This window comes from Saimiri boliviensis, chromosome 2, assembly GCF_048565385.1.
Source record: "Saimiri boliviensis isolate mSaiBol1 chromosome 2, mSaiBol1.pri, whole genome shotgun sequence".
NCBI classification, from domain to species: domain Eukaryota; kingdom Metazoa; phylum Chordata; class Mammalia; order Primates; family Cebidae; genus Saimiri; species Saimiri boliviensis.
Window position 1 is genome coordinate 175,149,328 of NC_133450.1, and position 26,457 is coordinate 175,175,784.

At 37.7% G+C, this 26,457-nt stretch overlaps 1 long non-coding RNA gene across 2 annotated transcripts in view; it reads left to right on the plus strand.

Annotated features, from left to right (window-relative positions):
* Positions 1 to 26,457, plus strand: part of LOC104651417 (uncharacterized) — a 207,517-nt gene that overhangs the window by 67,382 nt on the left and 113,678 nt on the right. Inside the window, exon 5 of one of the 2 annotated variants that reach the window (XR_012516606.1) lies at positions 15,174 to 15,269. The exons of the other annotated variant lie outside the window; for it this stretch is intronic. This is a non-coding gene — a long non-coding RNA (uncharacterized LOC104651417). Of the gene's footprint in view, positions 1 to 15,173; positions 15,270 to 26,457 lie in introns of those variants that run through there. 2 annotated transcript variants of the gene reach the window in all.

Here is a 26,457-nt window from a genome sequence, read left to right on the forward strand (position 1 = left end):
GTGGAAGAGAGAATTTTAGGTTGTACCTGGACAAATATTGTTATTGTTATTGTTATGTATTTTGAATTGATATGAGAACAATGTTTTCCATTCATGGTAGTGATATAAAGTTTCTTCTTTAAATACATTTACTTAAAAATGTGAGTTGATTTAAAGAGAAATATCAATAAGAGTTCTGGAGAAACTCAGGCATGGCAAAAAACACGAAGGTGGCATGTGAGTAGATGAGGTTTAGAAGGCACTGCAAAACTCCTTGCCTATCCCCAGGCCAGTTAACTGCTTGAATTCTCTCAAGAGCCAGGATGTCTTGCCTGTTGGCCTTTACGTTAAGAATGTCAGACAATGACAAGGAATCACACATCAGGAGATTGTAGGAGACCTTTAACTTAGCATGTGGTGATGAATACGAAAGAAAGAGTCATAGTATATGACCAAAGTAGAGAAGAAGACTTTGAGACTCAGCAGGTGGGATGTAGGAGGGTTTCCTGTAAAAGGAAATTCTTAACTGGGTTTCAAAGGATGAACCGGAATTATCCTGTGGAGAAAAGAAGGAAAAGAATGACATATGCCAAATTTGTTTCTTAAAACCACACCTCCAAATTGGGAGCTTTGGGTCTTAATTTGGTGGAGATGGAAAGCACCAGGCTATATCTGTGACTTCATTCCTGACATGGGCTTTCAAGTGCATATAACTTGACATTTACGATTTCCTCTGTAAAAGAAGAAAGGAACAGGGTGATGGTGCCTCTATGATCAGTTTCACTTATGGGTGCAACAGCAAAAGAGGTGGGACACCTAAGGGACTACTATTTACCTGAAATGAAGCAGGGATGAGAAGAAATTTCCATTTGTATTTAATGTATCCCAGAAATGAACCACTTTATTTTCTAGGACTGTTAAGAGCAGAGAAACTATATATTTCTAAGAATGGGGCTCTTATAGTACAAAGAAGGGCAAGGACAGGGAGTAGTGATGATCTTGCTCTTCTTGGAAGAGTTTGTGTTTGTCCTTTTAAAGTCAGGCATGACTGATAGGAAAGTCAAGTACTGGCATCATCAGATTGGAGAGTTTTGTTTTTGTTGTTTTTTTTTTAAGATGGAGTCTTGTTCTTGTTGCCAGGCTGTAGTGCAATGGTGTGATTTTGGCTCACGGCAACCTCTGCCTCTTGGGTTCAAGTGATTCTCCTGTCTCAGCCTCCCAAGTAGCTGGGATTACAGGCAACCCCCACCACACCCAACTTAATTTTCGTATTTTTAGGCTGGGTACAGTGGCTCATGCCTGTAATCCCAGCACTTTGGGAGGCCGAGGTGGGTGGATCACGAGGTCAGGAGATCAAGACCATCTTGGCCAACATGGTGAAACCCCATCTCTACTAAAAACACACACACACAAAATTAGCTGGGTGTGGTGATATACGCCTGTAATCCCAGCTATTCAGGAGGCTGAGGCAGGAGAATCACTTGAATCAGGGAGTTGGAAGTTGCAGTGAACCAAGATTTCGCCTCTGCATTCCAGCCTGGTGACAGAGTGAGACTCCATCTCAAAAAAAAAATTTTTTTTGTGTGTGTATTTTTAGTAGAGATGAGGTTTCGCCATGTTGGGCAGGCTGGTCTTGAACTTGAGACCTCAGGTGATCCACCCATCTCAGCCTCCCAAAGTGCTGAGATGACAGGTGTGAGCAACTGTGCACAGCTTGAGTTTCTTTTTAAACTAAAGAAATAAAAATAATATAAACTCTCAAAATAGCAAGGAACAGGGTTGTCCAATCAAAATATATAACTAAATATTTTTAATAGCCACATTACAAAGGTAAAAAGAAACAGATGAAATTAATTTAATTTAATTTAAAAAATAGATTTTATTGTATATATTTAAGGTATAAAACATGATGCTATGAGTAGGATGGTTATTACGGTGAAACAAATTGACATCTCCATCATCTCACATAGTTACCTGTTTCCCTTCCCAGTCCCCACTCCTCATTGCAAGAGCAGCTATGACTACTCATTTAGCAAAAATCCTAAATATAACACACTATTATTATTTTTTAATTTATTTTTTTGAGACAAGGTCTCACTCTGTCACTCAGGCTGAAGTGCAGTGGTATGATCTAGGCTCACTGCAACCTCCACCTCCCAGGCTCAAGCGATCCTCTCACCTAAGCCTCATGAGTAGCTGGGACAATAGGCGCAGGCCACCACATTTGACTAATTTTTATAGAGACAGGGTTTTGCCATGTTGCTCAGGATGTTCTTGAACTCCTTGGTCTTAAGCGATCTGCCCATCTCGGCTTTCCAAAGTGCTGGGATTATAGGAATGAGCTATCATGCCTGGCCTACAATGCACTATTATTAACTATATAGTTGTCAGGTTGGGCATTAGATCTCCAGACCTGTTCATCCTATGTGTTTGCTGCTTTGTGTCCCTTGGGGTACATCTCCCCATTTCTTCCTCCTACCCTGCCTCTGGTAACCACTATTTTATTCTCTATTTTTGTATATTTGACTTAAAAAAATTCTATATATGTAAAATAATACAATATTTTTCTTTTTGTATCTGGCATATTTTACTTAATATAATTTAGATAATATATTTCATGGAACTCAATATATTTAAAGTATTTTAACATATAATGAATATAAACATATTGAAATGTTTTACTTTTTTAAGGTAAATATTTAAAATTTGGGGTATATGTTATAGTACATGCCAATTAGGACATTAAATTGCCATTGGAAATAATATTTAGATTTTATAGCATTTGCAGTTGAAAAAGTGGATACATGTATCCAAGTTGTTCTCAACATGCTTAAAGTTTTCCAATAACTGAATTAAACATCAGTTTAATATAAATAATTAGGTTAAATAAAAATAAAATTTCAGTTTTTCAGTTCCATTAGCCATGATTCAAGAGCAGAATAGTCACCTGAGGCTAGTGACAGCCCTTCTGGATCATAGGAAAGAAGGAAAGAAATCAAAATCATCTTTCTTGGTCACTTTTAGCTCCTTTTCTTCCAGGTTGATTATGGAGGTAGGAATTTCATAGGAAGCTGGGTGATAAAAGCACATTAGACAAAAAGCACAAATAGCTTCATTCTATGCCAGGATTCATCACTGATTAGCTGTATTATATTTTTCTCTACTGTAATTTGAGGAGAATGATACCCGTTCTATAGCTTTTTGGGTTTTGCAGATGATATATTGAAAGTTCAATAAAATCTATAAATGGTAGATCTCTGGGTCTTGAATGGTCCTCAGAAATCTTGACCAATGGTTCTTAAATGCTTAACCATAGACTGTTTTTTTTTTTTCCCACACAACACTCCATATTTTTAAGTTTTTTTTTTACCAAATATTTTATTTTGTGGATTTAACATCCTCAATCCCTGAAACATTTTTTTCTCACTCAGACATGATTCAACTTTACTCTCCTCGTCTCTTTCTACTGAATATGTGTGGTTTGTGTCTATATTTCTTATTATGTCTTGAACTGGCTGTACTTAGGATATGACTTGACCAGCTTAAGATAGAATAGTGCAGTCATCTTCTTTGATCTAGACTCGATGCTATGCTTCTATTAATGCAGTTGCTAGTTTTGTATTTGCTTGCTTTCAACTGTTTTTTTCTTTCAGATTTTGGTAGCCACAGTCACTTGAGTCATATCAAACTTATCAGTAACTGAAACCCCCATTTCTCCTCTTCCTGTACCTATTTGACTAGTTTTGTTGCACTTTCTGAAATGTCTCACTTGTTTTTGACCAAAAAAATAAAAATAACAAATGCCATTGGTTCTATGTCTATACTATTTGAGGTGATTAGGCCTTTACTTACTCTTTCCAACATTTTAAGCAGTGTTGCATTCAATTTGAACAAGAGGAATAAACAGGCTTGAGAAATCTTAAGAAAGTGTATCTTAAGCTTTTGCAAACAACAGATCTGCAGGAGATCTTGTTAAAATGCTAAGTTCTGATTCAGCAGGTCCGGAGTAGGGTCCAACATTTTACATTTCTAGTAAGTTTCTATGGATTATGTTTTGAGTAACAAATTCTTAAAGCATCTGAAAGTTTTTTTAAAATAACTGATCTCCCTTCCACATCTTCTCCATTAGCAGTAAAATACACGTTTTTTTTTCACTGCAAACCAGCCCTGAGATCTTTTATAATCTTAGCTGAGGTTTAGGTATGCAGAGTTTTGAAACTCTTAATTGCCGAAGAGAAGGAGCCATGTATGATCTTCTTTTGGGTTTCCCCATTGTCTGGTAAAATGAGCAGCATTACTAAATGGTACTCACTTTTACTGAGTTTGTTTGGATCCCCTGGAGAGCTGAAAAAGGCCACCATTATGGAAGCCTTATAGAGATGGTGACAGCTTACCCCAAACAGTTGTCAATTTCTGGAAAATATTTTTCTAGTTGGCCTTATATTTTATTACCATTTTCCTCAGTTCTAATTCAGTTTATCATAATTGAAAAGAAACTAATGAAAAACATAAATATTTAATTTCATTAGAGGCTGGCAAGGAGAAAAACGCTGAAAAAGGGGCTGGGGCAGTGGCTTATGCCTGTTATCTCAGCACTTTGAGAAGCCAAGGTGGGTGGATCACCTGGGGTCAGGAGTTCAAGACCAGTCTGGCCAACACGATGAAACCAATCTTTACTTAAAACAAACAAACAAAAAAAAATTAAAGAAATTACTTGGATATGGTGGCATGTGCCTGTAGTCCCAGCTACTCAAGAGGCTGAGGCAGGAGACTTGCTTGAACTCAGGAAGTGGAGGTTGCAGTGAGCCAAGATCACACTACTGTACTCCAGCATGGGTGACAGAGTGGGACTCCCTCTCAAAAAGAAAAAAAAAAAAAAAAAAAGAAAGAAAGGCTGAAAAAGGGTGTGCTGTGTCCTGTCCTGGGTGAGGGAACAACTTGCAGAAAAGTGAATTGAGGCCTATTGGAAAGTTTGCGGCTCCTCAATACTCTTTACACTAAGATACAGACCAAAAGTGAGGTAAAAAGTGAATGTTTTCTTTTTTTCAGAATAGGACTTTACTCCAGATTTTCTTACTCTTTTCTTGATTCCTTTACCATCCTTAAGCTACATTCCCCTTGGATGCCAATGTCCCTCCTCCACTGGCATAGTTTGTTTTCTTCTTAATCTTCTTGTGTTCATCTAGCCTCTCATTGCATTTGTCACACTTCTTTGAAAACCTACTATTTGTCAAAGTGTCTTTCTAGTAATCCAGATACTTTTCCCCTGATGCCTTTGGTGTGGTTTCAGTAGAGTCATACAGAGCAGCCATGCCTGATGAAAATAAATTTGACAGATTCTGCCTGTTCCTCAAAGGAGGGCAGACAGGAGGTGAGAAAAACCAGGTATGTCCCACACCAGTTTCAGTGAAGCCTTTGGGGGTGTCTTGTGCTGTTGACTAAATCTCAGATGGTACTGAGTGAATAATCACCAAAGGCATGAGCTGTTAAGGAATCCCAGTTTGGCTGGCTCTATGTGGTCAGATATAGCCAGCCCTGTTTTTGTGTGAAAGGACTGGGTTTTCCCCAAGCTGTTTGGTAATGTTGCAAGAACAGACTTTCCCCTCCCTGGCTCCCTGGAGTAAAATGGCTGCCAAAGTATTTTGGAATAGAAACTTAGAAATGTACCGACCACTAGAAGAGAGTAACAAGGGTCCTTTGATATTTTCCATGTTCACTACGATCAAGCTGGTGTCTGTTTCCTTCTGAGCCAAAGATTCTGAGCTATCATTGGCTGATGTGAGCCTGTGATCCGGCTACTTCTGTTCAGAATACACTGTGGAGGGGCAGTGGGATTTAGATTGAGCGTTCTTAAGGAGAGCTTTACAGATGAATTCTAGTGGAGTCCATCAGGGAGAAGAAAACCAAACACAATGTGAAATATTTAACAATTAAAACCAGGCTTTGCCTGTGTGGTCCTGTGTTTTGCCACATTATGGAAATGGGCTATTGGGAGGAAGACTGTATTTCTGACAGTTTACACAGCCAAAAACCTGTTGAAGGCTTTTTGTAAGGTAGTGGAGAAAATGGCAAAACTTCAGGGAAATTACTTGATAGTGCTGATGACCACAGGCCACCAGACTGCTGGGTCATAGGATTATACATGACAAAGAAAATAGGAGGGTGCACTGAGCCAGATTCAGAAACTATTCCAAATGTACTATGACTTTTTAGGAAGCTAGTTCTTTTTATTTAAAATATTTTGTGGCTTTTTTTTTTTGCATGAGAATTAGCCTATGCTTGTTAAAAATATCACAAATGCCAGTTAGCAGAAAAATAAATGGTTTAATCTCCACTCCCACTACCTAGAGTCAACCCTTGTTCATACTACGGTACATTTTTTCTTTTAGTTTTTTCTATACTTTAAATAAAAACATAATTATGTCCATATGGCAATATAATTTTGACTCCTTTTAAAACTGTAGCTTATATCACGTCTATTTCATGTTGTTTTGAAGTTGTCATGTACATTTTGTCATACAAGATTTTCATGGCTGTTTTTATGGGGTTGTGCCTAAAGTTACTTATTCATTCCCATGTTGCCAGATATTTTGTTCTTTGTTTTTGTCTTTTTTTTTCCCCTCATTATTACTAATGAGGCAATGTGTCTTGAGTATTTTGGATTAACTCTCTCGAATTGATTCTTAGGGAGGTTATTTACTTTGAAGCAATGAAAAGAGTCTAGTGGATTTATGAGTGAACTTTTATGTGATTTGGAAAGGTTGAGTTGTTTAGGCTAGGTATTACCAACCCAAAGTTGACACTTGAGTCACCTAAGTTTTTCTCTACTCCAGAGGCTTGGCCCTGCCTGGCCTGATCCCAGGAAAAGATATTTTGGGGATTACAGAAGTGGGAACTAGTTGCAGCTCTGAGCGCAGCATGCAGGTTGATTCAACACAGCCCCTGGGACCGGCCCATGATCAGTGAGCTGAAACTCCCCTTTCAAGTGCTTTTATGATTAGATTCCTGCCTGGGAAGCTTGTCTACTAGTTACATGATCTTGGACAAATGTCTCCTTGCTCAGTTTCCCTATATGGCACCCATTCTTATATAGTGTTGTTGTGAAAAATAGAGAAGACGTAAAAGGAAGAACATGCACCCAATCCATAACGGACATTCAGTGAAAGTTAGCTATCATCATCATTATTTTTGCTGTTGTTGTTGTTGTATCCTACAAATGTATTTTCCCAGGAGATATTTTTTACTCTCTCTCCTCTTTTCCTCCACATACCCCCAGCCTATGGCTGGGGTCTTGCTTCAACCACCGTGTACCTTTCTGAAATCCGAAAGTTTCACCCCCTGATAAAGGTATTGACCACTTGTTGGTCTCATCCTCCAGACTGACCTATACCTAGAAAATGACATCTGTTTAAACTGGTCCTCAGTTTACTCGTTTCCCTGAACATTTTAATTCACATAATCAATCATTTTCCTTATAGGCCAGCCTTACTGCAGAGTTGATTTTTATAGTTTTGGGCCTGTTGGTCTGGTTGGACCTTTCTCTTTCTGCTGGTCTGCTAGTTACAGTAGATCTTGAAAGCAATGGTGGCTGGGCGCAGTGGCTCAAGCCTATAATCCCAGCACTTTGGGAGGCCAAGGAGGGTGGATCACAAGGTCCAGAGTTCAAGACCAGACTGGCCAACATGGTGAAATCCCATCTCTACTGAGAAATACAAAAATTAGCTAGGCATGGTGGCTCGTGCCTGTAATCTCAGCTACTTGGGAGGCTGAGGTAGGAGAATCACTTGAACTGGGACTGGGAGGTGGAGGTTACAGTGAGCTGAGAAGACGCTACTGCACTCCAGCCTGGGCTACAGAGCGAGACTCCATCTCAAAAAAAAAAAAAGAAAGCAATGGTGTGTTATGACATTGTCCATTGTCATCACCCTCATTATTGCTCTTTGTATAACAGTAGCAACATAACTGTGTTTTGATTTCTTGTGTCCAAGGCACCCAATGTGCTAGGGGCTCACTATTCACATCAATTTCATCAGAAAATGTTATATCTTCCTTTTATTGATCATGATATAGAGGCCCAGCAACATCAGATAACTTGCCCAAGATCACACATGTGGAAAGCTACAGAGCCAGACTTGGAACTGAGTCCATTATATCTGAATCCCACTGCACTCCAAAATTTGTTTCATGAAGGAATAGATAAATGTATCATGGTATTGATGTTCTGACTAATTCCTAGCCAGTACTGTACTGCTATCGGAGCTTAAGCTTTAAGTGTTGGCTAGGAATTAGTCAGAACTTTATTTTTAAGGAGGAGCATATAATTATGTAGATTTTATACCTGTGGCAAATTGCACACTATAGAAAACATGTGCAGGATTGTGTTTACTAACTTCATGTAGAGTCAGGATACCAGTTGTCATTAGAGGTCCAGGCTTGTGAAAACCAATTGGAATTAAGAAAGCCTAACCCTGGGATTGTCTTACTGAAAAGAAGACTGGTAGCAGGAAGACAACATGTAACATGAATTACATGATTAGATTTGTGTCATAATAACAAAAACAATAATGATGATAATAGTGATAGCTTCTTGTATGCCAGGCCCTGTAATAAGAACTATAGATATGTTATCTCATCTGAATAACATTTAATAGATTCCCATTTTCTCATGGGAAGATTGCCTCATACACAGATGAACTAACTGGCTCAAGATTATAGACCCAGTAATTAGCAAAGCAGGGATGTGAATTCAGATGTATTTTTCTCTGAAGCCTGAGTTGAGATAAATGGATCTGGAAGCACTGGGAAGGATGAATTAATGGGATGGAGTAAAGGAGATGCAGAATGCCCACTTACGGAATGATTTCATTCAAGAGAGACAGGAGAGTTAGAGGTAAGAATGCTGCAGCTGGGACAGGGAGGAAGGTACAGATTTGAGATATGGCAAGAAGGTGTACTACAACAGTGGCTCCCAAATCTCAGTGAGTAGCCAATTTTCATGGAGGTCTTGTTTATTTATTTCTGAATGAAAATTCTTATGGCATACCTTGAACCTTCTGAATCAGAATCTCTGAAGTACAACTTGGTATTTTTAGAAAGCGCCCTACGTGATGCTGAAGCTCTGCCAGGTTCAAGAGCCACAGTTTGATTGGCCTTGATTTAGATGTTTGTGGTGGAGCAAAGAGAAAAGATTTTAGGATGGTATCCAGGTTTCTGAATTTTGTGACTCAATGAAGTTTTTGGAGGGTAAGTAAGATGCTGAGTTCAGTTTGGACGTGTTGAGATGGACTAGTCCTGTGGATTTAGTTGGATATTAAGAGTCTAAAGCTTAGAATAGAGGTCAAGGCTGTAGATCTAGATATGGAGGACACTGGTGTTTGGATGGTGGTTGCTCTATATTTTGCATGGAATTTTCAAAACTTCAGGTTTCCCTTAATAATTAATCACTTTACATCTTTTTTTCTGACCATTGATTGAATCATTTGCTTTTTAAATTTATGTTACAATTTCTTAATAGTTCCATGAGAGTCATGCATTGTTATAAGTACTTATTTGCACCATCTCATTGGATTCAAACCAACAATTGTTAAGTAAAACTTATTGTCCTATGTTTTAGATGAAGACATTTAGTCAAGTTATATAACACACCCAAGGTAATGTAGTCAAATAATTTAGCCAAGATTTGAGCCCAAGTCTCTTTTTGACTCTAGGCCTAGAACTTTTGGGCTATTTCACAATAGGGCTGTTCCTAGGTCAAGCAGACAACTTCTACATTACCTTTGTAAAAGAAGCAATATAATCTACCACCATTGACTTTTTCAGGTTAATTTCATATTATGTGTAAATACAGAAAAGTTTATTTAAAAATAAGTTGAATTTCTTTTCAGAAATTGGCTATGCAGTAAATTATATTTAATAAGAGTTTGTATAATTCCCAGGGAGCAGAAGGATTGGCCTGATCAAAGAACCTTTCAGCCTTTGTCTAACAGCTTGTGGGTAGTCTACATTTTTTGTACTTTCAGAGAAAGTGGGTGGGGAGGGGTGTGATACTGTTTTTTGTCTCTGGGAGTTCTGTTGCATGATTTGACCTCTCAACTTGTTTTGTGGGGTATATCCAACTTTGGGTTGAAACTAAAATAGGTTCTTGGTAATCCCAGATTGAAGATATGTCTTAGCACAAACATTGTTTATCTTTAGGTTTAGGATAAATAGAGACATTTGCCATGTCTTCTTGGTAGCACTATAGGAATGAGTAGGGCTAGTGAAAAATGAACAGGGCATTCATTATGAAGACTGGCTGGTTAAAACTGATACACTAAAGAAATTGCATTCTTTTCCACAAGCTGAGTCATACAGCTGAAACTGTGTAATCATCTGGTCCAGCAACTGTAATATGATACTTAATCTCCATAAGTGACAGATATCTAAAATAACACTAACACCCGGATGTCAACTCAGGCAACACCAGCACAGCGTTTTGGTATGAGAATGGAATAAATGTTAGTAGAGTGAACATTTTTCCACAGAGAACTCAAATGTGATAACACTATTATAGCTTTGATAACCTCCAATAAATTGTGGTTACCAAAATATATGACAAAAAGAACTTCTATTTATAACAAAATTCTTTATACATTTCCATGTATAAAATATGGAAATACTTGGGTCATGACAAGGAGAAAAAAGTTTATCAATTAATTAAAAGTTAGGTAACTAGTTTGCCCACAGATTAATTTGTATGAGGTAAATGAAATCTCACCTAACTGGGAAAAAGCAAGCTTACCCTCAAGGTATGCTTTTCCCAACCCCACCCTGCCAAGTGCATTCTTTATTCCTCAGGTGTGCCTGTTTATCCCAGGGACTTAGCCACACCTACATCTTGTTCTGGCCCCACACCAAGAAACATATAAAAGTTCCTTCCCTTTATATCTCAGGGTATCTTGGAGTCACTACTGATTCTTGACCTCCCTCCTTTCTCTGACCATGTCTAGACAAGAGTCCCGGTCTCCTGTTCTAAATGTCTATTTGTTGTCTAGATTAGGTTTTGACTTGTTTTTCTATTTCTTTGATCTTGTAGCCCATTTCTTTGATTCAGTTTCACAGCCTCTTGATTTTGTCCTTCAGTGTTTGGCTATCCAAACCCTCGGGAGCCAGGATAGTTCAATAAAAAAAAAAATGAGCTTTGGGGGTCAGAAAATTCCAACTTCTAGAATTTAAATCTTCATTCTATTTACTAGCTTTACAAACTTTATCGAATCACTCTCCTACTCTGTCCCTAATTCTACATACTTAAAATTGGAATAAAAATCTCCATGTGGTAGAGTTATTATTGAGATGACAATCAGAACAGATGCAAAGAACTTGATACCCCTAAGGTGCTTGATCAGTATTTGTTGAATGGCCCTTCTTGTCTTCTCATGTCTCAGTTCATATCCTACTCAGCCATTTATTTTACTCTATTCCTTCTGGAATAGGGAATAAAGCCAAGAATTATGCTTAAAAAGTAAGCACAATTAAAAGTATTTAAAACACAAGTAAGTTGAGAAAGGTGAGTTGGAGGTTTATATCTAATCTCAGTTTTTTTGGAGACAAATTAACCTGCCAGGGCCAGATTAAAACATGTACTTGTTGCAAGCACAGGTGAGATGAAGATGCCCCTCCACTTATCTGGCATGTAAGTTAAAAGTTAAAAAGTGAAAATGTCTACTAGAGTTCAATAATATTCTTATTTTTTTCCCATGACTTCTCTGAATATTTTAGAAAATAGGAAATTCTTCAAAACAGTAATAGCAACTCATATTTTTATTGCCCTGGTTAGCCCTATCGTATCCTTCTGTTCACAGGGTCTGAGGCAGGTGGGATAGGGGAGAAGGATTTTCAGCCAATCAGTATTTTCTGAGTCCCAGAGATTATTTATTTATCTATCCATTTATTTATTTATTTTGAGATCATATTTTATCTGGAACCTTAAAAAAGATTAGTTTCCAAATTATATCTACTGTATATATTTTATCAACATGGCCCAGATTTGTATTACTTATTTGTGATTCTGAAATAATATTTTTTCCAACATTAATTATCAGCCTTTCTGTGCCCCCCAGAATTGTTGCAACCTATGTTAATTCACACTATGGCAAGTCACGTGAATTGCCTACCCAACAGCTGTTTTTTAATTCTCCTTGCGAAGAGAACCCCTTTATTGGTCAATTACTAGTCCCATGATCTTTATTTGCCCCTCCTTAGCTCTGTAGGTGAATCAGGATTAGGCGAAGGCAATTCTGGTAATTCCCTTTTTTTCTTGGAAATGTTTGGTTTTGGTATGGGGAAGAGGTGCAGCCTTGTTTATGAAATGGGAGGGTAAATATGGGAAACTACAGGGCAAGTTTTCTTGCCTTTTTAAAAAGACCAGCATGTTGTGGTTTATCCTTTCTTGGCCCTGGTCACTGTTGGGTCAAGAGTTGGTGCTATGGAAGCTATCTTGAGACCATGAGGGGACAAGTCTGAGGACACAAGTACATGCTGTTGGTAGCAGAGGGCACTATAGCAAGGACCTGGATCCCTAATGATGTTGAGCCGTTGACCGAATCTACTCTGGAACCATCAGGAAATAATCCTTAGTTTTTAAAGATGCTTTTACTTGTGTTTTCTATTACAAGTATCTGAAAGCATCCTAACTGATCAATGCTAAATGCATCTCTCAGTTTATGCTTATTTTTCTTATTTTTTAACATTTATTTTATTTTATTAATTTTTATTTTTTATTATACTTTAAGTTCTGGGATACATGTGCAGAGTGTGCAGGTTTGTTACAGAGATATACACATACCATGGTGGTTTGCTGCATCCATCACCCATCTTCTACATTAAGTATTTCTTCAAATGCTATCCCTCTCCTAACCCCTACCCACTGCTATTCCTCCCCTAGCCCCGCCCCCTATGACAGGCCCCATTGTGTGATGTTGCCTTCCCTGTGTCCATGGTGTCCATGTGTTCTCGTTGTTCAATACCCACTTAGGAGCGAGAACAATTTTTCAGAAACGCCTAGTGGAAATTGCTGATTATAATATGTGTCCTAAATAAATTGAATATACTGTCAATCTTTTGAAAATAAAAGCATGACTTGATTAGCAATTGTTTAGTCAGGTGTTTTCCAAATTTCTATCATTTGCATATCCTTTGATTTTGTCATATCCTTGTATCATCTGTACTAATAGAAATACTTATCTTTAAGTTGTCTCTCCTTAAAAAATTAAATCCATTTATTTTGAAGATAGACCTTTTCACTAAACATAACTTGAAAACCAACATCATTTGCCTTAAATAGAAGATTGTCATTAAAAAATGCTGTGAGTGAAGTAATGTTATTAAATATTTGTCAGATAGAGTTTCCTATAAAGACTCTGAGCTTGAGGCTTGCTATCTCTTTTGAAAGGAGACACTAGGGAGTGTTACAGAAGTGACAAAATAATCATTCCACTGACTGAGACTATTTTCTTGCTACAATCTGAAGAACTAAAAGAAGGGAAAATATCTGTTAATATACGAATTTATCTAAATGTCATGCTGTAATTTCTAAAATCATCTGGTGTGCTTTTTTGCCCCTTGGAGCTGACCTAGGAAAAGACCCCTCTCAAGGGCCTGGCATCCCAAACAATACATATGGGGGTGAAGCTCCAGGCAACCCTTAGGAGAAGAGAAGGGCTTATGGAGCAATCAGGCTTTGATTGCTGGGATTATGAAAGGTCATAAGAAGCAAATGTTGAAATGTTTTATTATACTTGATATTAAAGCAAGGACAAGTAATCATTTATTATTCTCTCCAGGTCAGTGATATTTACCTTTTTGAAATCATGTACCCCATTGAGAATTTCTAGATAACCATGTTTCTTCTACTCAAGAGAATGCACAGTTGCACACATACACAAATGTGCACACATGTGCCCCCCCCCCCCACACGCACACACAGAATTTTCACAGAAGGTTCACAGGCCCTAGGGAAAGAACCAGTATTCTATATACTTTATGCTATAAACTTTACATGTGTTCTCTGGTCACCATGTGATTCAGTTAGTACACTTAACCACAGTTGGGAGTGAACTGAATCAGCAATGTTAGGGCTGAGTGATTCAGTTCATTCTAAACAGTGGTTAAGTGCAAAACATGGTTTTTGAGTATCAATGAGTAAGAGTGGTATGTTAATTTAAATACACTAAAGTAGAGAATTACTGCTCTTTCAACAGCTACTTTAAGTAGATATAAGTTACAGAGATATTGCCTTTAGGAGGTTTCAAGGGATTAGGTCAGGCACTATGAAAGAAAATCATCCAACCCTATAAAGTCATCCTTGTGAACTTTGAAACACCACTGTATGTACCTAGTAAAAATTATCCCTGGGTAAGCAGACTCCCAGGCCTGGGTGGAGTTCACATGAGTCCCTTTGCTAAAATAAACAGAAGTGACTGGAAACTTTGGATTGCCTTTGTCTGAACTTGAGTGTCTGGATGGATCAGCATCAGCAGCATACCACACACCTGCTTGTCCAGCCAAAGAGAAACGCAAAGACTTGGCATTTGTTTTTCACATTGTCATCTGAGCAAAAATATCACGATTCTAATTTATGATGGTCCATTAGTTTTTCAAAACACCCCCTGACATTTTTCTAGCCAAATAAATCTTCCTTTAAAAGGCATAGGATAACAAACAAGATCAAGTAGATCACTTTAATCTCTAATTTCAGAAGATAATAGTTAAAAATTCAGCTGTAGGACTAACATATTAAACATGTAATAAGACCCAGAATAGTCTTTGGAACAAATTTCAGTCAATACTTGATCAAACTAATGTTGAAGAGAAAATCTTGAATTGATGATATTTATCTGATACAATTCTTTACATAACAAATGTTAGAAAAGTATTAGAAAAATTTCATAGGTTAGATGTTCATTATCTCCAAGTGAAGTTACTTGTTTTATATTAGGAACCACAAAAACTTACTAAACTTTTTTTTTTTTTTTGACATGGTCTCACTCTGTCACCAAGGCTGGAGTGCAGTGGCTCAGTCATGGCTCACTGCAGCCTTGACATACCCAGATTCAAGTGGTCTTTTCACCTTTGCCTCCCAAGTACCTGGGACTATAGGCACATGCCACCATGCCTGGCTAACTTCTTTATTTTATTTTATTTCCTGTATTTTGCAGAGACAAGTTTTCTCCATTCTGTTGAGGTTGGTCTCAAACTCCTAGGCTCAAGAAATCCTCCCACCTCAGCCTCCCAAAGTGCTGGAGTTACAGGCGTGAGTTACTCTGCCCTGCTTAAACTTCTTACTTTTTTCCCTTGAAATTTGGTATTAGATTGAGCCAATTATTAATTTTAAACATTTATAATGACTAAATTCTAACATGTTACTTCCAACCATTGAAAGAAATATTTGACTTAAAAGTATTTGATCAACATAATATTGAAGATAAACAAATCTTGTGTTGGTGATATTCACCTGATATAATTCTTTACATAACAAATGTTAGAAAAACTTTGTAAAAGCTTAGATGTTCAGTATCTGCAAGTGAAGTTATTTGTTATATATTACAAAATACACATCAGTTTCCTTTAGTTTTTAGTTTACTCGTGGCTTGGCTAGAGATATCAAAAAATTATCAAATGTCTCAAATATCAAAAGTCTTTATTTAAGGTCAGTAAAGAAGTTATCTTTAACCCAGTTATCTGCCTCACTGGATTGTGAGCTTAAATTGTCTCCTGAAGGAGTTCAGATTTAATTTTTTTCTCTTTTTCTTTTTTTGAGACAGAGTCTCACTCTGTTGCCCAGGCTGGAGTGCAGTGCGTGATCTTGGATCACTGCAGCCTCTACCTCCCAAGTAGGTGGCACCACAGGTGTGGGCCACCACATGTGGCTAAATTTTGTGTGTGTGTGTGTGTGTGTGTGTGTGTGTGTATGGTTTTTTTTTTTTTGAGATGGAGTTTCGCAGTGTTGGCCAGGCTGATCTCCAACTCCTGACCTCAGGTGATCCATCTGCCTCAGTCTCCTAAAAGGCGGGGATTACAAGTGTGAACTACCATGCCTGGCCTCAGATTAGATTTCATAATAATATCCTAAAACTATAGTAGTAGCCAAAATGAAATATGAAAATTTTATTTTTTCAAATTTACTTTTCTAATGCAAACAGAAAATTGACTAATTTTAGTTGATGGCAAATGTGTTCCAGGTATTTGGGCACAGAATCAGTTTGATGACAATTAAATTATAATGCTGACTTTCTTTGTGGCCTCTGAAAATGTAAACTCTCCTTCCTCAACTTCTTAATCTTTGAAGTGGTACCCTCCATGAATAGTTTTTTTAAACTAATATTGCAGATGCTCATTGGGTGAACTTTTTGAAGTGTATTAAAACATTTCTGATGAACGTGTGAGAAATGTAGTTTAAATGAAACGTGGTTAGCCCGTTGTGGATTACAGAAAACATCAACCCATTATCCTTTATATAACAATTGGTATATATTTGATGTGACTATGTAGAGTCTAGCAGGGAATGAAATCCAAGACCAGATTTTATGAGATAATAAAAATAGACTAAAAGTTCTTTTAAGGCTCTCATGTGAATACACACACACACACACACACACACACACACATTTGTCAAGGGAGTGTCTATTTTGTTATTGATTTTATTCTCAATAATTAAACTATGTTATATTTGCACAAATGCTTTGAGTTGGTGAGTGATGATAAATGTTTCCTAATAAATAATCCCCTTAAAACAAAAGTTAGTCTTAAATCTCACTGAAAATTCCATTTAGATTCTTAAAAATGATGTTGGTTTAAGGAAATAAATGCATTGATTTAATCCTAGGGCAGTGTTTGTAGCGTGATCCCAGAGCTACCAACTCAAAATCACCAGGAGCTGGTTCAAACTCTAAATGTCTGGGTCTCTGGGCCATAGAACTTTTCTACTGGCCAGAAATTCTGAATGGTTCCCTGATATTTGATATCTTATTAAGTGCCACAGATTACTTTATGTGCTGGAAGGTTAAAACTGTTTTCCTAGAGAGTTAGTCTCTGAGGATTCAAGTTATTTCCCTCCTTGAAGAAAGTTATCTGTGAACAGCGTTTCCATTTCTTATAGTTCTAAAGGGCAGACGGTAGTTTTTTTAGGTTAGAAGGGAGAATCAGGCTGAAAACATTATCAGCATAATCCTTCTTAATCCTGTCCTCTTCCTTATCATCACCACTGCTATAGTTGCTGCCATTTATTGAGCATTTACCATATGCCAGGCACTGTGCTAATTGCCTTTCAAACATGATCTCATTTAATCTCCATAATGGGTTTTATGATTGCCAGATTACAAGAAAGGAAACAGGAGCTTCAGTTCATGCAGTTGGTACAGGACAGGACTGGGAAGGGAAACTTGATGGTTTTCAATAATGGCTTTAAAGTGGTTGTCGTGACCTAAAAATAGAGGACTAACTGGGAGAGGAAAGAAGCAACATGTCTTATGCACTTTGAGTTAGCCAGATACTTTACATGTGTGGTTATATTTACTACAACCAACAAACCGTGAAGCATCCAGTTTTATCTTTACACTACAGATGTCAAAATTGAGGCTCAGCAAGTCTAAATACCCACCCTAAGTGACACTGTTATTGGAAAAGCTGATAAAACTCTGTCTTTCCTCTTTCCTTCTGTCTCCACCAAATTCCAATTTTACGCAGAGAGTCAGGCTACATGGGTTAAAAATCTCCACTCTGCCGCATGCTAGTTTTGTGACTTATGGCAAATTACTCACCTGCTCTGTGCCTCAGTTTATTCATTTGTAAAATGCGGATAAAATAATGTGGAAGTCAGAGGGATTTTGTGACGATTAAAATGACTGTGTCATTTATATAATGTAAATCACTTAAAACAGTGTGTCACAAATCTAGCAGTCTGCACATGCTGATGATAATTATTTTACCTTGATGGTGGAAATTAGATGCAAAATGTAAAATGGCTAATTTTAGAAAAAACCGAAAGAGATCAGTTTCTAGTTTTTTCATACATTTTAGTTGGACAGAGTGAGTTGCATACCATATCATGTCGGACAGGATCCTGGTAACCAGGGTTGAAAGAAACTGTTGCAAATAGTGGATCACTAAGGAAAAGAGATGCTTAAGGGAAAAGAGACCTCTGCACTGGTCATTGAGCTGTTGTTGAAAAGAAAACTGAGCAGTCATTGCGAAGATTCTGATTCAAACTATTGTTTCTATTTCAAAAGCCAATAAAATCATGATTGTCACTAGAAAAATTTTGAAAATGAGTAAAAACACATTACTCTTCATTTGTACAATAATAGGAAGTTTGTGTTTGTCCCTAGAATACTATGTACAGTTCTGATCCCTATAAGCTTCTTACAATATAGTTTGGATAGAGACAGGCTCTGAAGGGCAAATAAAACAAAAGATGAATGGGCTATCTCATGACTCAGACACAAAAGTTGAGAGAACAGACAGGAAATCACAAAGGCAATAGATTTTGTGAACCACGGAAATATTTGCCAACTCTCAGGGTTCATGCTAACGTCAACCTGAGATGCTTTATATATTCAAGAGTAAACCATGATTCAAATTCAGAGATGATAGAATATAGTTAACTTCAAGAAATACACAATTCAATTTCACAAAGACATTATTTGAATCTTCCTCATGTTTGAATCTTAGGCTGAGAACTGTTGAGGAAGCAAAATGGGACAGTCCTTGCTTTCTAGAAGCTCAAAATCTAGAGTGACACACAAATAAATTATAATGCAAAATGATGAATGCAATAAAAACCACATAAATGAGAAAGTACACAGGCAGAACCAGGAGTGAGAGATGAAGAGGAACCTTTTGTGGGTCAGCATGAAGGTAGGAGGTATTGGTATTACAAAAAGCTTCTCCCCATGGGTCCAATCTAAGCTGAGTATTGAGACACAATTGAAATTCACAAGATAGGAGAAGAGGGTAGGGAATTCTAATCAGAGGGAATAGCATACAAAAGGCAAGCCATACAATACATCTGGGAAAACTATACAGTTTTATTTTTGTAGGACAAATCTTGGGAAATGTTGACAGATGAGACTGGAGAGTGAGGCAGAAGTTAGCATTTATTCATTTGTTCAGCATACCTTTATCTGTTACCTACACTGCACTAAGGACTGCATGAGCATTAGAGACGAAAAGATGAATGAGATTGAATACCATTCATTCATTCAAGACTATGTACTTGGCATTGTTCTAGGTACCAGAGATATAATAATGAGAAACAGACATGCTCCCTCCCCTCACTGAGGTTACAGCTTAGTGTGGAGACAGACAGTTGCCTAATTTGCACTATAATATGGAAAGTGCTATGGACACAGTGCTCAAATCCATGATCTATGTAAGTATGAGAGTGACCTTTTTTGCAACTGAAAGCTGATCTTATTGTTCTGTGCTTAAAATCCTGCAGCAGCTCTCAGTAGTGCCTTCTGGTTAAAATTCAAGATCTATAGTATGACCTCTCAAGGTCCTTTGTTATTTTTCTCTGGTCACCTCTCCAGTTTTCACCATGATCCTGGCCCTGTCTCACTGGCATTTCATCTCCAATCACACTGAACTGTGAAGAGTTATTAAAATGTTCTATGTTATTTCAAGACTTAGAGATTTAATGGCTCAGCGTGTCTTGTTCCCTCTGCCCTCCTCTACCTGGCCTTCTCCATCTTGCTCATCAGTCTCTCAGACTCAGGCATCACCTTGCTGGATTCTGTGCCTTTGATTGCTGGTTCCCATAGATCCCTGCCCTTGTTTTTCTTTGCCTGCTGGATTTGCAGTGTTATGGCCTACACAGTGCAGAAAAACAGCTCAGGCTTCCACTTCTCCGGCCTTACGTGACTACAATGCAGTCCTGTCTTCCATTCCTACCTAAGACCATCAGAGAGTTTCTTCTGTTCTCTTCACCAGCCCACTCTTAATCTTTCTGATAAATTTTCTGCTGTGCGTGCATGCAATAAATGGGATCAGGGTGATGGTAATTTATAGCATGAGGTGTTGAACTTGCTGCCTGTGCTGACTGACCTACTGGATTGCACCTAACTAGTCTGTTTCCCTACCGAAGTGGAGAACTTCAGTAAAGGAAGTGGCAGTCAGGAATTTGGGAATGAGGAGCACAGTGATTAAACTAGAGCCATTCATATGGGAGTTTAAGAACTCTGGTCAGTGACTTAGCTGAGTAAAAAAATTGGAAAAATGGAGGGAGGATATGAGCAACTTGGGCCATAAAGTTGTCAATGAAACGAAGATCTGTTATTCTAATATCTACATTTTGCCAAACTTTTGAGCTTATAACTTTATCATTTGCTGTGATTAACAAAATTGAAAGAATAATAACTACTTACAAAGCCCAAGTCTCCTTCTTATACCACTAGCTCTTGCTTTCCATTCAGATATAGCTTTAAAAAGTGCAAATCCTATACTGCACCTGAACCACAACCCTAACATGGAACTTGTTTACAATTCTAAGAATAATATTGTCCTTTAAGGGTGAAGGCTCACTGGAAAGCATGACATTCATATGACAAAAAGCAGGTAGCAGGTAGTGCTAAAGACTTACTTGTCTATGTGTTTGTGCTTTCTGCTGCATTCCTCTAATCTCAAGGCAGTATGCTGAGATAAGATCTTCACAGCCCTTCCAGCCCAGTTGCAATTTCTTTGACCCTGGCTTGATACAAAAGGCAAACCTAATCTTTCACTGTTCTAGTCAAGCAGTTTCTCTGTGGTTCCTTTTAGAAAGACTTGACGCTATGAGTCAAAGCTTTTACCTCTTGCTTACAGTTCAGAGTTGTGATGTGAAGCAATAAATAAAATCTCTCTTTCCACATACTTATCTTCTTGATTAGAATCATTCTGGGCAAATTTAGAGGCTCATAAAGTCCATTTAGATATTTAGTGGAAAAAAAACAGTATTCAGAACAGAATGTAGACAGTGCACATAGAATATCTTTCTCTCTCTCTGTCTCTTTCTCTCTCTCTCTTTGTGAATATATATGTACATATGTGTATATATATATATATATATGTATATACATATACCCACACACACATATATAGTAAAAAAGGGGAAAATAATATATCTTTATATGTGTTAGCATTTATTTTAAAAAGAAAACACAAGAAAGATCTAAAAGAAACTATAACTTATAGGGGTTATGGGAAATGCCATGGGCGTTTGTTTGTTTTTTTAATCACCTTGCTTTCTGAAACACAATATGTATTACCTTTACACAAATAAAATAAAAAATGAAAAGCAAAGTCCACTTGTAACCACGTCAGTGTCTTTTGCTTTCAGGGTACATCAAATGCATTCTATAGCATAGGATGTTCTAGTCACTCTAACAAAAGATGTACTGTTTGGAACACCAACTCAGTGTCAGTTACTTCAGACACTTTCTCTCATTGAGTCCCTTCAGCAGCCCTTTAAGGTTTATGTTCTTAGATGAGGAAAGCAAATCTTAGAAACATTAACAGACCAAACTAAGATCAGAGTATTCGAAATGTCAGAGCTCAGAACTGGCATCTTCTGACTTCAGATCCCGTGTACTTTCCCCTACACTGTGCTGACCACACCTCCATTACTGCAGATGTGTTGATTACATCCAGGGGCCAAAGTACACATTCGTCCAATAAATGCTTACTGAATGCTTACCGTGTTCCGGGCACTGTGGCAATCTTTTGTAATGCAAGAAAAGTAGGAGTAGTGAAGACAGTCAAGGAAACAAAGAAGCCTAATACTAGGCCAGAAGTGCTTTTGATGGAATTAAGCGCAATGAGGGTGTTAGTACAGAAAGGACATTTAATTGAACTGAGAAAGTTCATGGCAGTTTTCCCAGAGATGAGTCTTGGAGAACAAATGGTATTTAGCCAGGAGGAAAGGGGGTCAAGTGTATTCCAGGGAGAGGGAACAACATGTACAAAAGCACAGTTTTGAAAGAACACTCCATTTTTGAGGAATAGCCAATAGCTGGGCATGTGTAGAGCATAGGGTAGGAGAGAGAAAGGAGGCCGGAAATGGGAAGAGTCTTGTACGCCACACTCAGTTATTTGGACTTCATCCTGTAGCAATGGGAGTCTACAAAATTTTAAGTAGAGGAGTAAAAAGATGCCATCTAAACCTTAGAAAAATTACTTTGGCAAGATAACAGATGGTGAATTGAAGGAGAGCTGGGTTTGATATCAAGTTTGGGAGACTGTTCTAATTACATATTTTGTTGTTTTTAGATGCACATATATGTACTTTTTTAACATTCCATTTTTTTCTCAAATTGGAATGAATCTTACAATCAATGGCATGTCATAATTTAATTGGCAGCATTATGTTGTCTCTTAAGGGCCCTCAAATAACAGTGTGTTATATAACGGATAGCATCTCAAATTAGATGAAATACAATGGTCCAGGCAAGAGATACTGAGGTGGTGGGTTGGTAAAGAGGAAAAATGTTTGAGCCACATTTAGATCCTGATATGGTATTAATTATTAAGTAAAAAAAAAAGGAATGTGCAAAATCATATTCTATGCCACAAGTTGTGGAAAAAAGGTGTGCATGGATAGATGCACATGTATGTATTTGTAAAGTTAATGTGAATGCATAAGATGTCTCTAGAGTGATACACAAGAAACTAATAGCACTGGTAGCCCTTAGTGAAGGGCGTTGGGTGGCTGAGGGAGAACAGTGGTAGGAAAAGTTTTCATTGCATTCTATTTTGTACATTTAATAGTTTGAACTTCATATTATGCTTTTGAAATATGTAAAAGGATAAAAAGTAAGAGATATTTAGTAAGGATCATTGGTACATTTGTTTAAAGATTGATTGTGAGATAAAGGGGATAGTGTTTTATAGGCTATATTTTATTCTTTTAATTATTTCTTTAATTTCTTAAAGCAACTTTATTGAGGTACAACTTACATACTATAATTTCACCCATTTTAAGTGCATGAATGGAATGATTTTTAGATTTAATGAGTAGTGTAACCATTCCTACAAGAGTTATAGCACATTGTTATCATCCTAATGAGATCCTTCATGCTCATTTAGTTAATGCCCATTTCCCATCTCCAGCCCCAGGCAACCATAATCCTCCATGTTTTTGTAATAGCTTTGCCTATTTTTGGATGTTTCATATATCTTAAATCATTCAAAAGGTGGTGTTCTGTGTCTAGCTTGTTTCTCTGAGGACAATGCTTCTTAGGTTTATAAGTGTTGTTGCCAATATCAGTATGGTACTTCACTCCTTTTTATTTATGGCCGAAAAAATACTCTATTGTGTGTATATACCACCTTTTGTTTTTCCATTCATTAGTTGAAGAACATTTCAGTTGTTTTTGCTTTTTGACTCTTATGAATAATGCTGTTTTAAACATTTATGTTTTTATGGAAGCCATTTTTTATTTTCTTGGGTAGACACCTAGGAGTAGAATGTTGTATGGAAAATTGCTGTTTGACTTTTTAAGACACCATTTTCCAAAGTGGCTGCAGTGGTTTACACTTCTACCAACAATGTATGAAGTTCCCACTTCTCCCATCTTTGCTTACACTCATTATTGCCTGTCTTTTTGACAGTCTTGAGCCTAGTGGGTGTGAAGTTGTACCTCACTGTGTGTTTGACTTTCATTCCCCTAATGACAAATGATTTCGGACATCTTTCAAGTGCTTATTAATCATTCACGTGTCTTCTGTGATGAAATGTCCATTCAAATATTCTGCCCAATTTAAAATTGAGTCGCTTGCCTTCCTATTATTAACTTGTTAGGATTCTTTGTTAGGATTGTTGTGCTGGTTGTTTCCAGAAAGAAGAGAATGGCAAAGTATCAGAAGGCTGAGATAAAGGAGATGGGTGAGATGAATTAGTCTCTCCTTTGGGCTGCTTATGAGATATTTGCCTAAAAGCCCAAAACTTGACTTTAATTTGACTGAGGATAATGGTCCACCAATAAGGAGACACATTTTTTTTTCTATATTTCTGAAAATCTTTAAAATTCCTCTGCCTTTCAGAGAGACCCTTCAAAAGCCTGCACTTCTTCTTTTCAGAGTAGGTATTTCCATAACACAAGGATCATTATAAATATTAATTACAACTTTTCCTCCTCACTGCAGACTCAACCAACAGTTATAAATCTGTGTATTACTTTCAATGCTCATAACAATCTTCTTAACCACCTTCATAGGCAGACTGAAAAAGCCAATCTAGTTGAATTGCTTTACTTTATAACACTTTTATAAGGTACTCTGTCTGAAACTGAAAGATAGGTAGCTCTAGAAATGTGATAAATGGCCACAGAAGCAATAACTTAGTAAATTAAATTATAGGTGTTATGTCAATTTTAAGTAATGTCCCAGTTTTATATCTTGCTACCTGACCTAAATATCAATCCCTTTAGTAAAATATCTATTAATGGTTTGTGGTAAAACAAGAACAGGGAAATGGTTTTTGATTTTCAGCTCTCTCTGGTGAGTAATTTGTTTTCTTTTATTTTTACTTCTAAAATAATCACACATTTCATTGCAAAGCTGGTATCCCTAACCCTCTTCAACACACACACACACACACACACACACACACAGACACACACACACACACACACACCCCGTCTAGATTCTACATGCATAAGAGTGCAACTCAAACTACCAGAGAAAAACTAAGGAGAGAGGCCTAGAAGCAAGAAGCTGATACACTATCTCAGGCTTTAACAGAATATTTCTCTCTGACTATACCAAGGATGGGAAGAGCTTGCATGTAAGTGGCTTGGGCTAGCAGACTGGGTTTTGAAGGAGGACAACAGGGCCCTGTTCTTGGTTCTATCATGAACTGTCTACGGCACATACCTTCAATACTGTTGGAAGGGTCAGTTAGCTCGAAAGACTGCAACCAATGGCTTATGGTCATAATTCAGCTGTCAAACACATTTGGTTGTGACCACAGAGTGCTGTTTGCCTGTTTGGTTTTTAAACCAACACTTAAAATGCAGGAAATTTAAGATAAAATTTTGATAAAAATAGAAAGACTTGGCCATATTGGGTTCATAGTAACAGTGAGATGCATCTGAATAATAGACATTCCTTTGAATCGCACATTTGCTCTTGTTTTTACTATAGGCCACTCTCACTTTCTATTTTTTCCCTGCCTTTGAAACCAACAGTTTTAGTACTGAAAAATTATCTAGTATACTAAAACCAGAATTTCCCTGCTAGATGGCTTGCTGTTTATATTACCTGCATGATTTTGTGTAAGCGATTGTTAGTTTTCTATGGTTGCCAGAACTAATTATTGCAAACTTGATGGCTTTAAAACAGCAGAAATGTATGTATAGTTTTGGAGGCCGAAAGTCTAAAATCAAGACTTCTGATTTTAGTCTCCCTAAGAGCCCGTGCTGGTAGGCCCATGCTCTCAGCAGAGGCTCTTAGGGAGAAATCTGTTCCTTGCCTAGTCCACCTTCTGGTGGCTTCAGGTGTTTTGTGGCTTGTGGCTGTATCACTCCAATTTCTGCCTCTGTTTTCATATGGCTTTTTTCTCTGCTCCCTTGGTCTCTCCTTTGGGCTGCTTCTTATGAGATATTTGCTTAAAAGCCCAAAACAATGAACATTTTAATTATCTTAGAGCTAAGATTTTCTTTTCTGCTAAGTGAGGGGATGGGGCAGAGAGCAGGAGAGATGTGAGACTAGATAGCATGCAAAAACAGGTATTCATAGATCTGGGCCTAGCAAGGGTGTGGCTGGCAACTCTGCCCTGCTTTATCAGCGTTAGAAAGCCAGTCCTCTCAGAAAGTGCCCAGTTAGCTAAATTCATGAGACAATAGAGATTATTAAGGTGGAATGGGCCTCAGAGATGGTCCTGGCTGTCATCCAAGGCTTCAGAAATGTAGGAAAATAACCAGGAATAAAAACAAAACACAATCTCTCCAGAATCTAGAAATCTTACTAGTGACTGTTAACAGGTTACTTTCTGCATTCTGCTGTTTTCTTTCTAGAAAAGTGTGTGTGTGTGTGTGTGTGTGTGGTGTGTGTGTGTGTGTGTGTGTGTGTGTGTGTTTTGTGTGTGGTGTGTGTGTGTGTGTTTTGTGTGTGTGGGGTGTGTGTGTGTGTGTGTGTGTGTGTGTGTGTGTAGAGGGGAGGGTTGCCCAGAAAACCATACTAGTTTCCCACATATCCCAACTATGACTGGGCAACTATATTGTAATCATCACTAATAAATAGCTGGAAGAGTTTAGTGTTGCCCTGCTAAGATCTGGATTTTCTTTTCTGGAGCTTGGTTGCCAGGGCACTGAGAAGTCCGGCCAGGAGGTTGGTCAGAGGCTAACCCAAAAAGCTTTGCTTAACTCTGGGCTATGGCTGGGGGTTGCCAGAGAGAAGTGTCTGACATTCCTGCATGCTGACATCAAGCTTCCAAGTTGCTGCCCTCTGGTGAGTCAGCAGCAAAGGCCC